The sequence below is a fragment of the Falco naumanni genome, chromosome Z (genome assembly GCF_017639655.2).
Source record: "Falco naumanni isolate bFalNau1 chromosome Z, bFalNau1.pat, whole genome shotgun sequence".
Classification (NCBI taxonomy): domain Eukaryota; kingdom Metazoa; phylum Chordata; class Aves; order Falconiformes; family Falconidae; genus Falco; species Falco naumanni.
The window spans coordinates 34,603,182-34,617,001 of record NC_054080.1 but is presented as its reverse complement, the minus strand read 5'-3'; positions in this window follow the sequence as shown (position 1 = coordinate 34,617,001).

The window sequence follows — 13,820 nt, the reverse complement described above, 5'->3', positions numbered from 1 at the left end:
CTCTTCCGTCTGCTCCACTATTATCCTTACTCTGCTGAAATGAACTAACTGCCCAAAGCTTGAAGCTTTCCGAAGATCTGAGTAATCACAAAGCAAAGAAAAAAGGAAGGAGGGGGGGGGGGGGGAATTATCTTGTTGCTGGAAACTCTGTCTTTAATATTCCCTTTTCACCAAGCAACTTTTTGTGATTTTACCTGTCTTCAGAAGTCTTTTCTATCTTCCAGCTTGATCAGGTCAAGCGTTGCCTTCCATCCATGTTAATTTGTGGAGTTTTGTCTTTTAAATATATTTTGGTGTTTCACACATGCATTTCATACTAAGAATGTTTTTTGTCTTTGCATTTCATTGTTAAAACAAAATGCTTTACAACCCTGCTAAGCAGCAGAACTGAGAGCAGCACAGGTGTGCTGATGTTCAAAAGATCTGCTCTTATCGTCTGTGATGGGTGCATCAGATGTCCTGCCAAGAAATATTCCCTGCAAACAAGGTAGCACTGACTTAGGATTCAATTGAAATTCAGAGTCAAAATATTGGTCTTTGCTCTAAGTACATCAAGTATCAGTTATATCTGTTTGACATCTCCAGTTTTTTTTAAGCTTGTTTTATTTGACATTATAGAAATGTACCACCATCAAAATCTTCCTTACAAAATGCAGCTTCACTTTGGGGAAAAAAGCATTCCTAAACAAGACAACACTTGAGAAGTGTTTAAGGTTAAGCAAAAGTCACTGAAATTAAGCGCATGTCTCTGAGACCAGTGCTTTACTTCTGGAAATTTTTGGAGGCATATGTGAAAAGAGTGTAAAGGAGCACAGTCATGCTGAAAGACATACAGCTTTTCTAATTTACACTTGCTCAGCATCTGACATCCTTCTAAAAAATTCCCTATTTTCAAACCTTTACTTTCAACATGCCTCTAGACCCTAAACCTCTTTGGTAAAAGCATTGAAAGAATATGTAATATCTTTCTTTTATCCATTTCCTTTAAAATTATTAATCCCCCATTGTATTTGAGGACTAGCTTCATAGACGCTGTCTTGCATTAAAGGGAAAAGGCTGTTACTATTATTTGTTGGGTATTTCATTACTTTGCGTAATGGCTACAGCTACTGCTCTATGAGCTAAAACCAGTAACATTGATGGACGTAGATAGGCCTGTCTGTAAATACCCAATGCAGTACCCAAAGGCAGTGGCACTACACCCCAATGCCTTAACAGAAGTGCTTGAAACCTTACCCACAGATGGTTTAACCCAACAACTAATTACAAAAATGAGACAGAATGCCTGAAGTTTGATTACACTTAATGTTTCCAGCTGGTTTGAGGTCAGGTCAGAAAGCCAGCTGAAAGGAAGCTGTGATAGGTACAGTTACCTCTAGTTAGCCAGAAATCCCACCGCCAGCTCTGCATACAAACCCCAACAAATAAGTGATACAATATTCCCTGTCTGAAGTGAGTCTAATTCTACTTTCAAACAGTGGATTAATTTCTGCAAAATATCGAGGTGTCCAGTTAAAAACTTGCTCTGTGAATGAGAATGCCTTCCCAGAAAGAAACATTTATCTGTTTCTATATTAAAAACTCTTATTTCCCTGTGAATGATAATATTTAAATCTTGTCTCTAAAAGAAGTGAGAAACTGTAATGTAGGCCGGCCTAGAAACTCAATTTTTTCACAGTTTTTTCACCTCATCTTCCTCTTTTACTTCCTAAAAATATTCAGACTGCTTAATAATGCACAGATATTGTATCTCTGTCAGCTTGTTTGAATGCATTTCTGTCTGTCTGTCCATTCTGGATGAATATCCAGGTATTATGAAAATTCTTGCAATTTTCTTTCTTTTTTCTTTTTTTTTATTTCTTGCATTAAACTATTACAAGATGACAAAAGCTGAAGGACTTTGAAAAGTCTGATGTCAACCTGAAAGTCTCAGCCTCGCTTGGGTGGAACATGGCCCTTCTGACTCATTGAAGAAACATGCATGACAGACTGAAGGCCTGCAAAATGCCAAAAAAGTCACTGACAATAACAGCAGGAGGTGATTTTCAAGGGAAGCATGAGAACACAACCAATTCTTCTTAGCCAGTATGCAAACAAATTTGGCCCAGAAGCTTTTTAACCTCTATTTCATTTTTTGAAGCTCAGACCTGTTTGGAGAGACTTTCCCCTCTAATCTCATTCAATTTCGTGTGCCTCTGCCTTTCTTTTTTTTTTTATCTGGGACTACATGTGGATTATTTTGGCTCATGTTCCAGCTGTGTGGCTTGGTAGGGCATATGGAAATCACAGCTGTTTCTCTAGACAGGCCCTTCTATAGTGCACTCATAATTACATAGTTTTCCAGTATAGCACTTCTGGTTCCCAGTTACCATTTTTGACACATGGAGCCATGCAATAATATCCTTACTGATCACAGAGAAAACATATCTGCCACAGCTGAGGCAGAGGATGCCAGAGGTTGAACACTGCATAGCCATTTACACCTGGGGCAGGAATAGCACAGCATCAATTTGAGGTTATGCATGGATCATCCAAATTGTATCCATTCTGATCAAGAAAAACTTGACATTCAGGGCCATAAGTTTGCTTAAAATGAAGGTAATTAGAATGCAAGGGATCTTCTTAGCAGGCTTGTAAGCATTTTGCCCCTGAAGCTTGCTGCTTAGGAGCACAACTGAGATCACTCCTCTTCAGCATTCCTTTCCCATCAAACCCCAGAGTGAATACTCAGATACACTAACACACTAAATAGCTTCGGTTTTGTTGCCAAAAGTTCTTGCAAGGTTATGATGCCATTACTTTATTCCCAAATAAAAAATGAGATGCGAACAATACGCACAGAAATGCTGTTTAGTTAGTGTGAAAGACTGCCCAGAGTCCTATCCCTCCAACATCACCAGGAAGCTCTTGAGTGCAAAACTTGTCCTGCGCTGGTGTGCATTGCAAGTCCATTTCTGTCTTCTAATTAAGGATCTTTCTTGATTCATTTTAAAGGAATAAAAATGGCCTTGTAAGGGCATCAATTACCTTTTCTCCCAATGTGAAGTCACTCTGTACCTCCAGAGTAGAATAAAAATGCCTGCAGGTTATGTATAAACAATTTTCTTCCCCTGCTGTAATATCTTCAGATCTAGGGTGTGTGTCTATGGGCGGGTGGTTGTCTTACTTCTCTATTGGAGTAGAGCAATACTGATACAACTCTGAGCGTGGACAGTATTTTAGTGTTTTATCATGTAAAAATAACCAATTTTACATAATTTTCCCTTACTTATGTTGCATTGTTCTAGTTCTCCCAGGTGTGGGTTTTTTCCCAGGGTGAAACCAGCTTGCCATGCACATATCCCAGACCTCTTCCTTGCAGACTCCACCCAGACTCCTGATCAGGCTAGGCTCATGCAGCTGCACCTGCTCTATTGTCTGCTTCACAGTCAGCTCATGGCTACAGCATTCTGTCACATCAGTTTGTTTTATTTTGGATTATTGTGCAGAAGTGCTGTTTAAACAATGTGAGTAGCTGACCAGTTCTGGCTAGTTACAGGCCTGAGAAGGTCGTGGTAGCACATGCTGGTTCAGGAAGAGATGAGTTAAAAAACCATCCTTAAGGATAGTTTTAACAAGGGTGCTGAAACAACAAGCACTAGGCTTTTATTATTGTTATTACTTCCTCTCAAAATAAACCACTCACACTATATATTGGCACAGGACTCCAGGACCTGTGCTTTTATAAATTTAACATAGCTTATTTTACCAGTAATGCCAGAAGAAATTACCATATTGCTTTACCAAGTACACCTACAACGCGACCCCATAGGTGTGAGGAGCAATGAAAACATGCCACTTCAAACTAAGAGCAAGATTTAAAAGTTAAAGCCAATTCTCATTATGATCAAAACCAAAGGTCATTAGTATAAATGTGAAGACTTCCAAGAAATATGTTCAAGTTGTTTTCTGTGGGTCAGAACACAGATGAACTTCAGTAGTTCCCACATACCACCTCCCTGTTCTTGTCTTCCTGCTCCACTAACCCGATTAACACCCTATTAACTGCAGCAATAGATTTATGCTCAGAAGCCTACTGTAATTTCCCACTGTAACCTGGCAGAAAAAAGCCATTCCAGGCTCAAGCTACTGCTGTGCTGTCCTGAGCTCACCCCAGCCTGTTGCTCCAACCTATAGTTAGTAGTAGCATAACGAGCTCCCATGCAAGAGGTGATTATGCATGTAAAGGCTTGTCTTGACTGCTAAAAAAGCTGTTTTATAAAAACAGAGAAATGAAGAACCCAGAATCTAAGTAAAACTTGACCTTGGTGAATATACTCCATGGGAAAACTACATTTTCAGCTTGTTTTCTCTCCAAGAAAGCACACATATGCAATATGTTTACCAGTACTGAAGATAAGCTTGGAGACAGAAACTGGATCCTAAAGTGGTCAAGAGCCATCACTGTACATTCCCAGGCTGTTCATGCTGCTTGTGAAATCACTGGGGACTATGGAAGCACCCACTGGTTATGGTTTGTTGCAGGATCCTTATGATGAAGAATCATTGTGGATGTAAAACTTTGGAGACAGAGAAATTAACACAGGACTGCTATCACGTGCTGTCAGAGCCAACTAATTTCCTTGTGTTCACATGACACAATAAGGAGAAGACAGGTCCAAAGCCTGAAAAGTATTCGTAAGTCCTTCAGCATGTCCCATACAAGTCTCTGGGGACTCGTCATCCAGGTTACCCACCCTAGTGTTCCTGAAAATCAAGCATCTGCAAGTCAAATCATGTATCGTTTCAAGCAGTGTGGACCCTTGGGGTTATAATTTGCCTCCTGGGCAGTATGTATCTGTAGGGTGCCAGACAGAAGTCGTGCCTCCCGGTCCTCTTGTAAAACTAGGTCACCATGCTTTATGCAAGTGTCAAGCCACAACTCTTCTTTCCTTCTAACTAGGTAAACGCAAGCTTTCTCAAGCATATTTACTTCAGAAGACTTAGGTAGAATTTCACTAGCTCCTAAGCAGAGTTGGTGCCAAACTGTTTTGGATTCAGTGACATTTGAGGAAAGTCATTAAAGCTACTCAGAAACAATACGGACCTGTCCTTATCACAGTATAGCATTAGACTCACAGTCAAGCAAGGATGAGGTTTTAACTTAGAAATCCTCGTATTTTACTTTGGTGAAGCAAATTAAAAAAAAAAAAAAATCAACAATCATAAGGCTATACTTGGTCTGCTGGCAGATGTGACTACCTGGTTTAAATTATTAGTAATAATCCAACTACCATTACCATGTCTGCCAGATGTCTGTAATACATTCACTTTAGCAGCCCTGAAATGTCAGTGTTGATTTCACAGTAATCTTGTCCCACCCTGAACCTGGGCATACAGACAAAAGAGTGAGGCCTCAGCCAAGGACAAGAGGAGATGAAAAAATTAATAGGCAGTGTGATCAAACAATTTTGTCTTAATGGCATTTAAAGTACTGTCTGATTCATAAATATTTATAAGGAAAAAGATACCCATAAAATCCTTGAATCTTGAAGCCCTGAAATCTGAAAGAAAAGGAGTGGAAGCAGAGTACAGGATTTTTGTTGTACAGTAAGGGCTTCTGACACCATGCAAACAAAGGAACCCCCACATGAAGAGCACATAGTCTAAACCACACTAGTATAATTTCAATTGTGCATGGTGTTAAACTGCTCAAAGCCACAGGCCAGACTCCCAGAGCTTCTGTTATCACAAACATCATCAGGCCATGTTTCATTACATCCCCACTGTGAAACATGGCCTTTCCTTTCCTAGTGCAGAAAGTCAGTCACCACTTCTATTTTCCTTAACAGTATGGGCAGGCCAACATGTTTTTTCTTAAGGTCTTCCATACAAGAATGGCATACAAAAGGCTTCATTTGCCACCCAGCCGTGCCCAAGTTGAATCTGTTTCTCAAAGTAGTTTTTGGACCTAAGGGCAATAGACTAGCATTTGGTTCCTTTAGGCCATGGGCATATAGAAGACTGTGTAAAGGTTACCCTTTTTGAGTCCAGAACACTATAACCTCAATTTGTAACTTACTGAGGGGCTGAAAGGAGCAAAACCTTTCAGTGTAGACAAATTTGTGTCCCAGTAATACAAAGGATAGTAAATGCCAAGGGAAAACTTTAGTCTAGTGGCAAATCTCTCCTGCAGCCCTACCTTATTTCTCCCCACCCCCCTTGCAACGGGTCGTCTGAGGACAGGAACAATACTTTTAAGAATATGTGAATTGCAGTCAGGAAAATGCTGTACTACATTTGAAACCAAGGTATCGTGTTGAACCGATAAGGTGAAATTTCCACAGGAACATCTTGAACCTAAGCTTTCTCTCATGTACTTTGTTGGCAAATGAGGAATAAAACTACTTAAGTCTAGAATTATGCCATTTAAAAGTTACATGAAAGATAATGCAATTAAAAAGGGAGCAATTTATTTCCTGATAGGCGAGCTAGCCCATTTCTGAATCTGAATGTAAAACCAATTTAATGCCAGGGTACCTTCTCACACTATAGAAAGTTTAAGCAAAGACGTGTTTATGGCTTCTTGATCTTGCAGTTTTCAAACCTTCATGCTGGGAATTACAAAAAAATGTCTTTGAACAAACAAACAAAAAAAAAAAAAACAACCCCAAAACAAACAAACAACAACAAAAAAAAAACCAAACCACATTTATGGTATGTTTCAGCCAACATGTTTTACCCAGCTGGGCGGATCATCAAACTGTGTCATTAATTCTGGCATTTACCGCACAGTCAGAACTCTGCCAATGTACAAAAAAAAAAAGGCAAAAAGGCACTCAAGCAGAAAGAAAGAACAAATGAAAAAGAAAGAAAACTCCTGGAAGCTGGTGACCTCAAGATCTGGTCTGTAAGGCATAGTTCAGATCTTTATATTTTGACTGACAGTAAGGTTTGCTCTAGACAAGAAAGCATTTTCATCAGGTAGCAGTTTCAAGAGTGATGTTAACTGCTCTGTGACAGATCCCAAACACAGAAATAAAAATCCCTTTAGCTGCCCAGCTCTCTTGCCAGCATCAGCTCCTGAGGGGATCCCTGGCATGAGATGCCTACATATCACTGTGTGCTTGGAAAATGGTCTCAACCGCAAAGCATTTGTACTCTAAGCCGACAGCACAGGCAGTAGGTAGCAGCAAAAAATGTCATTTTTTATGGAGAGCTGACATTCCAAGAAATTACACAATTTAAGGCCACACAGAAAACCTGTGAATGTGCTAGGAATCAAAGCCAGATAGATCTCCACGGTTCAGCCCCCGCTTTGCTTTAACTGCCAGAATGCCCTTTGTTCTCTCCAACCAACCTTCATCCTAGCTGGCAACAGAAGGACCTCCCATAGCATCCTAAGGCATGCTGCTAATTAGCATCTCACACAACAGTGGTGCTGGATTCCCATGCAGCTCACCTCCACTTAGTAGTTCCTTTAATAGTCCCAGGAATTATTTTTATGCTTGCATGCGTGTTATCCAAACATAGAAAGTCACAACTGACTTCAATATCCCCCTGGTGTGTTTTCATTATTTGGATTCAGGCACTACCTGTTTCAGCTTAAGATAAGCTTTCTGTCACACATATCCTGGTTTTGCAATGTTTTTCATCAGGAGGGAAAGGAAGTGTTAGAGCAAGAAAATCACTGGAGCACCACAGCCCACATAAGATTCTGCAGAGTCATGGGTTTAGTCTGCTTTTCCTTTCCACCCTGTCTTTCTACTAAAAAGCCCTTATTAAAATGCAAAAAGCTGGAAAACATTCCTGCTTCTCTTCAGGATGGCCGGAGAGCCGCCACCAGGTACCAACAGCCAAGGGGAAAGACAACGTCCTACATGCTCAGTAAGCCTCAGCACATCTCCATCCACACGCAGATGATAGGAACTCCTGTTTCAGCTGGCTAGAAAAAAGCAATACGATACTGTTTCTGCAGTGAGCTCTTTTCACTGCTACCTCCAGAAGTACATTGTGGTCTCATCTAGAAAAGGCAATATGGAGCTGCCAAGCAGGATAACCCCTGTCTATATGCCCTGGGCACACCATGGCACCAATCCACACTCTGACTGGCATCAAATAGGAGCTTGCCAGCCATTTGCAGTAGCTGGATTTAGTGCCCAGACAGTACTTTCTGAGAGCAAACTGGAGGACAGGAGGGGAAAGATGGGTGTGAAGGTCATTAAGTAAGCACATTCTAAAAATAAAAACCAGAAGTTTGGGGACTGGAAGGAATCAGATAGGGTGATCATTGTGGGGCACTGGGAGGCCTTGAAACCATCCAGCATGCTTGGTTTTATTTTAAAAGAGGAAATGGTATGAAAACTCAGAGCTTCCTTTACTGGAGCTCTATTACAAGCAGAAAGCAAGGACGTGGCAGTGCCTGGTACTTAGCTTGGGGTATTTTGTCCTGCCGGTTCACTTTTGAAAGGGCTAGCTGGGATTCACAGTTCTTTGGTGGGCAAGGAGAGGAGGGAAAGGCCAGTCTTTGCAAATATTTTCTATTAGTTTTTCTTTTCACCACTAAGTCTTCCAAAACTTGAATTAATTCAATTTCTTTGGCATCCTGGTCAAAACCACTGTGTTTCAAGGAAAAGTCATAGCAAACCCATGCCAAAATTTTACATTTCAGTGTTCTTGGTACAAATTGGACTAGACTGAGTTGGCCCAATAGATTAACAAATAAGAAGAAACTTAAAACATTAAGTACTTATGAATTTGCAGTCCACAGGGAATTAAAACCAGATTATTTTCATGTATGTTTTCCAAGTTTTTTGGTAGAATAGTTTAAAGAAGAATTTAATTTACCTTATGAATTAAATACACATTAGTGTGTCAGTACAGAGAAATTCTTTGAATTCACACTTCCTTTGTGAGGATGTTCAGAAGTTCCCCCTAAAGAAAACCACTGAACTGAAAGGATTGCTTCCTTAATACAGTTTTGCATAACGTTCAAGCAGTATCTTCTGCTTACTCCTCATACCCTTCAACACACACTTATGTATGTAAACCTGAGTCTGTAGATATTTTCACCCTTGGTTCAAAGTGTAACACTTCTTGATTCTCATGGACACACTGCAATTGGTCAGACCCTTGCCTAAGGAGCCAGCCCACCTACACAGATGATAAACTAACGTCTGCATTCACAGCACAAGTAATCAGATATCCTGAAGAGGGACAGAGGGATCTTTCCCTTAGCTGAAAAACAACAGCAATTCCAAGTGTCTCAAGACAGACATCCAAGCTTTGTTCAGCAACAGCAAGGTGACAAATCAAGTGGCCACATGCCATACGAGGTGAACTGAAAGGATACAACTTTCCTACCGAGCCAACCACTCTTGCACACTTTGTAGATAGAAAATTTTTTTGACTCCTGTCTGCTCCCTCTTTCCTTTATTTGTTCTCCAAATGTATCTCTCAGACTTATAATGACTCTTAAAATTGCTCCTATGATGGCATGTTGTGCTGACTGGAAGGTCCTCATTTTCTCACAGATAAAATGTGAAGCCTGAGCACCAGGGCATACCGTGAATCAGTGAATCAAATGGCTAGTTAACAGAAGACACAAGGATAAGGTGGTTTGTGCTGCTTGTTCCCTGTTCCTCTACTCCTCTTCATTTTGTTGGGACATGAGTTGTCTCTCTCTACAGTCACACATTGCTTTTTTCTACCTCCGCTGCTCTGTGAAACCTCCTTGATGTTGAATCAATACTTTGGTTCTATTGATAAAATCTAATTATCATTCTCTAAGCTTTTCACATCTTCAGTTCATGCTACAAAAGACCTGCAAAGCACACAGGGCAGAACTTCCTATCCAGAAGTCAATTACTTCTCTGTAGACTTCCACTCTGCAGAAACAGAGCAACACCACAGCGCTGCTTCATAACTTCAGCAGTCCTGCTGCTCCTCTTGCATTGACTGCTCGTTGTCAAACATCACAGAAGAGTGAATCAAAGCTCTGTACAGGTGTACACAGTGCATGTAATCTAATTTGGATGGGTCAGTATTGTGCATCTCCCAAAGCCACAGGTAGGATCACCTGCCACATTCAGGGAAGAAGTAGCTATGGCAGTTTTAGACATTAGTTAACTGTTTTCTGTCCCAGTGTTCTGATCAAGACACACACTTTGCCACAGAGATGAAGCAGTGTATGACTCTGCCCTACCACCTTTCCAACACAGCCCTGTAAGCAATGATCCCACAGGTGCATGGGTTTACTGCCTCCACCTGTTGTAGCCTCACCCAACAGCAAGGACAAGAACACCGCATTTCAGATGGATAAGCTCAGTACATAACATACAGGTCTTGCTGTCCTCAAGCTGACCATGAAAAGAGACATTAGGAGTGATTAGGCATAAAGCTTGCAGAGTAACAGATGATATCTCATCTGGTCTAAAGCTTGCTGGTACAAAGTCAGCCTGTCAAAGCAGTTTGTTCCACCTCAATCCAGAAGAGTGAGTTTATACAAAAGAACAAGTGACTGTGTCTCTTGGGATCACAGTACTTCTAACAATGTTCTTGGAGCCTTAAAGCCAGGTATATGGTACAGTTGTACTGTAGCCTTACTGCAAACAAACCTTGCTCATACAGGGGCTGAGGCCCAGATACAGTTTGTGCCTCCATACATCAAATACATGATACATTAACAAATGCAGCAAGACCCCCAGAACCAGCCCTCTAGAGCCCGAACCAGCCATATGGACATTTGCAAATGCCATCAGCCATTTCCCAGGCATAGCTAAGCTCTAACACTGTTGGTGTAAATGACACCAGAAACACACCAAAAGGAAAAAGGCTGCAAGGCAGGGTACTGTGGTTGGGAAAGTCATTGTCCTCAGCCTGTAATCCAACATTGCAAATAATTGTCCAGCCACCAGTGCCTCCAAATCAGAATGGGCTGTCTGTCAAAAATACATGCACAGTTCAATTTGCTCAGCTTTGTTCAATTTCAAATCACAGAGCTGAACTGGAGGAAGTTTTACAGCACGTTGTTATGCAGTTATAAAGGCCCTTCCTGGTCTTACGGCTCCATGAACGTTTGACACATTCAGAAAGGTAATGAAATCAAAAAAGGATTCTGTATATCCCTTTTGCTGAAGGAAATCTACATCATTACAGATGTATCAGTGCAGTGGGAAATTCCCAGTTTTAAAGAATTCAGGTTCAGCAGGTCACAGAAGTGAAATGAATTAAGCTTGTAAAGAAAATGAAATGTAAAAGAAATCACTGTAATTGTGAAAAGACATTTTTGGACTAGTCATTGCTTTGTACATAAAAGATGTTGCTCCTAGTAACAGAAAAGCATACAACCTCCAGAGACTGCAACTGCAATTCGGGTGGGATTTTTAAAGTACTTAAGGTACTCTGAAACCCAGTTTCCACCGACTTCCAGGTGTGTTTGAAAATCTCCACACTTGTGTCCCACCCTTCCTTCCCAGACTGCCATTTGCCATCCCAGAACAGAGCATTCAGCACAACACTGCAACTAATTTTGGATCAGGATTTCAACAGAAGAAAGTTCAGGCAGTTTGTGCCTTGAAAAAGACCATAAGGCCACCTTCATCAGCTGAATAACTCCACCACCATCCCTCGGGACCTCATGATGCCCTGGGCAGCTGAGCTGATCAGAGGCAGCCTGGCTGGGGGTCCAGGCCATGAGGAGGGGCAGAACACAAAGCAACTGAACCACAGTCCTTTGATGTACAACCAATGCTTTGGTGCTCTCATATCACACCATCACAAAGGGAAAAATTTGGATCTCATTTCGCTGGCTACTGAAAAACAGGGAAAAAACACAGAACTTCCATAGCGCAAAGTAAGATTACTTTAGAAAAAGTTACTTTAGCAAGAACACAGCTTTACATGTACATTATTGTAGACATACCTGTTGCAAACTCAAAGTTCTCGATTTACCTTATCTGACATTGTGCACATACCCACTGACCTCTAGTCTTCACTTTTCTCTGGAAAATCATTCTCAATAAAGGGTTAAAGGAACCCTTGTAGTTATTTATGTCAGCTACAAATTCTGCTGTGTGATAAGCTTTTAAGAAATTTCATATTGCCAGAATGAAAAAGTATCTAACGCAAGCAAGAATGGCATAACCAAACTTCAGGCAATTTCACCTGCCACATTTTCTTCCTTTGGAAAGAAAAAGGAATATTAAATCAACAACAACAAACTATTACCATAATGCTTTTTGAGCATATTAAATGGATGAAACTATCATTCTTCAGATTTGAGGTTACATATTTTCTATATTTTTGCATATTTTATATATTTTTCCAACTCAGTGTTTTTCAAGTGGTTTGAAACATTTTTAGTTTCCCTGTGTTTCCACTAAGGAACACAGAAAGAATACAGAAGGATGGGGAAAATATAAAAGTTACCCTTGTCTTTTTTGCTGCCTTCTTTTTAAATAAGAATTAAAAATATTCCCATTCCAGGTGTTGCATGCTAACTGAGGCTTCATGTCAATTTAAGCAGTTTCCCAATCTGAATCATATATTTCACTCAAATGCTGCAGCTACAGAAAATTTTACTGAATTGATTTCCTTAACAAAAATCTCGTCATATGTCATAAAAAAAAAAAAAAAGTATGTTTTCTGTGTAATGTGTCTACTTTAGTTTTCTTCCTGCTTGCCATTTCAAGATTGTAAAATTCTGGCTTCCTCATCGCCAGAATTTGTTACACTCCACAGGAATGTGAGGTAGGGATGAAAGAGTATCTTTTGTAGAGTTTGGTCAAAAAAGCATATGGATACTAGCACAGAAGTATCCAAAGCAGACTTACACTGCTTAGAGTTATTAAGGGTTTCAGACAGCAAATGAATGGCTGCTAATAGAAAATCATTACTTAATGTCAATTGTTGCTATCAAAACAGCAAAAGAAACAGCTTGTTCCCTTTTGGTAGCATCACGCTTAGCAGCCTGAAAAGAGTTGCCCAAGAGCACCAGTATTCCCTGAGCATGCTTGCTTCGCTCCAGCATTTCATGGCACTTTGCAAACTTGCTTCTCACAGCTTCTCTGAGGTACAGTTTTTTCTACATTTATGGGTGATTTCTCAGATAAACAAGCTGAAGCACAGAGAGTACAGGGTCACATTTTTTCCAAAGCTGCTTATCAAGTGAAAAAGCAAGATGATATCTCACATTACATTCAGTTTGGATAGTTAGCTTCATAACAGGAAAGGCAAGATAAAGCTGCTCCTGTTAGACTTTCTGTGAAGCGTTTGCTGTTCAAAGTTGCTGTTCCAGCAAACAAGAATAACTATGTCCCAAAAACAAATTTAATAAATAAATGGATAAATAAATAAACAAATAAATAAAGTAAACGAAAAAAAAACCTAACAAGCTTACTATAACTTTTTATAGTGGTCTTTAGCCACAACCATTTTCTACCTTTATTAAGATCAAGGAGTTCACTAACATTTAAAAATGCCAGTTCTGAAGGGAAGATCTGGATCTCTCCTGGATCTCTGTTCTTGGTTTATGCTGGGACTTGGTCCTTCATAAACTGCTCTGAGAGAGAACAGGGAATAGCCTGATTTGCTTTTTGACTTTATATTAAAAAAAAAAAAAAGACTTCTAGTTGACACAGGGCAATTTGGACTAAGAGGCCACCATATGTCAGCCCTTCACAAAAGAGGGACATATGAACGCTTTACAAACACGGGATGAACTACAGAAGAAATTACATATGTGCCTCTGAAACACTTCCGCGTCTCTCATTGCAGAACCAGAATTTATCCCTTGCTCCGGTTCCTTTCTACATTTAACTCTGCACATCTCTGCAGCTTAG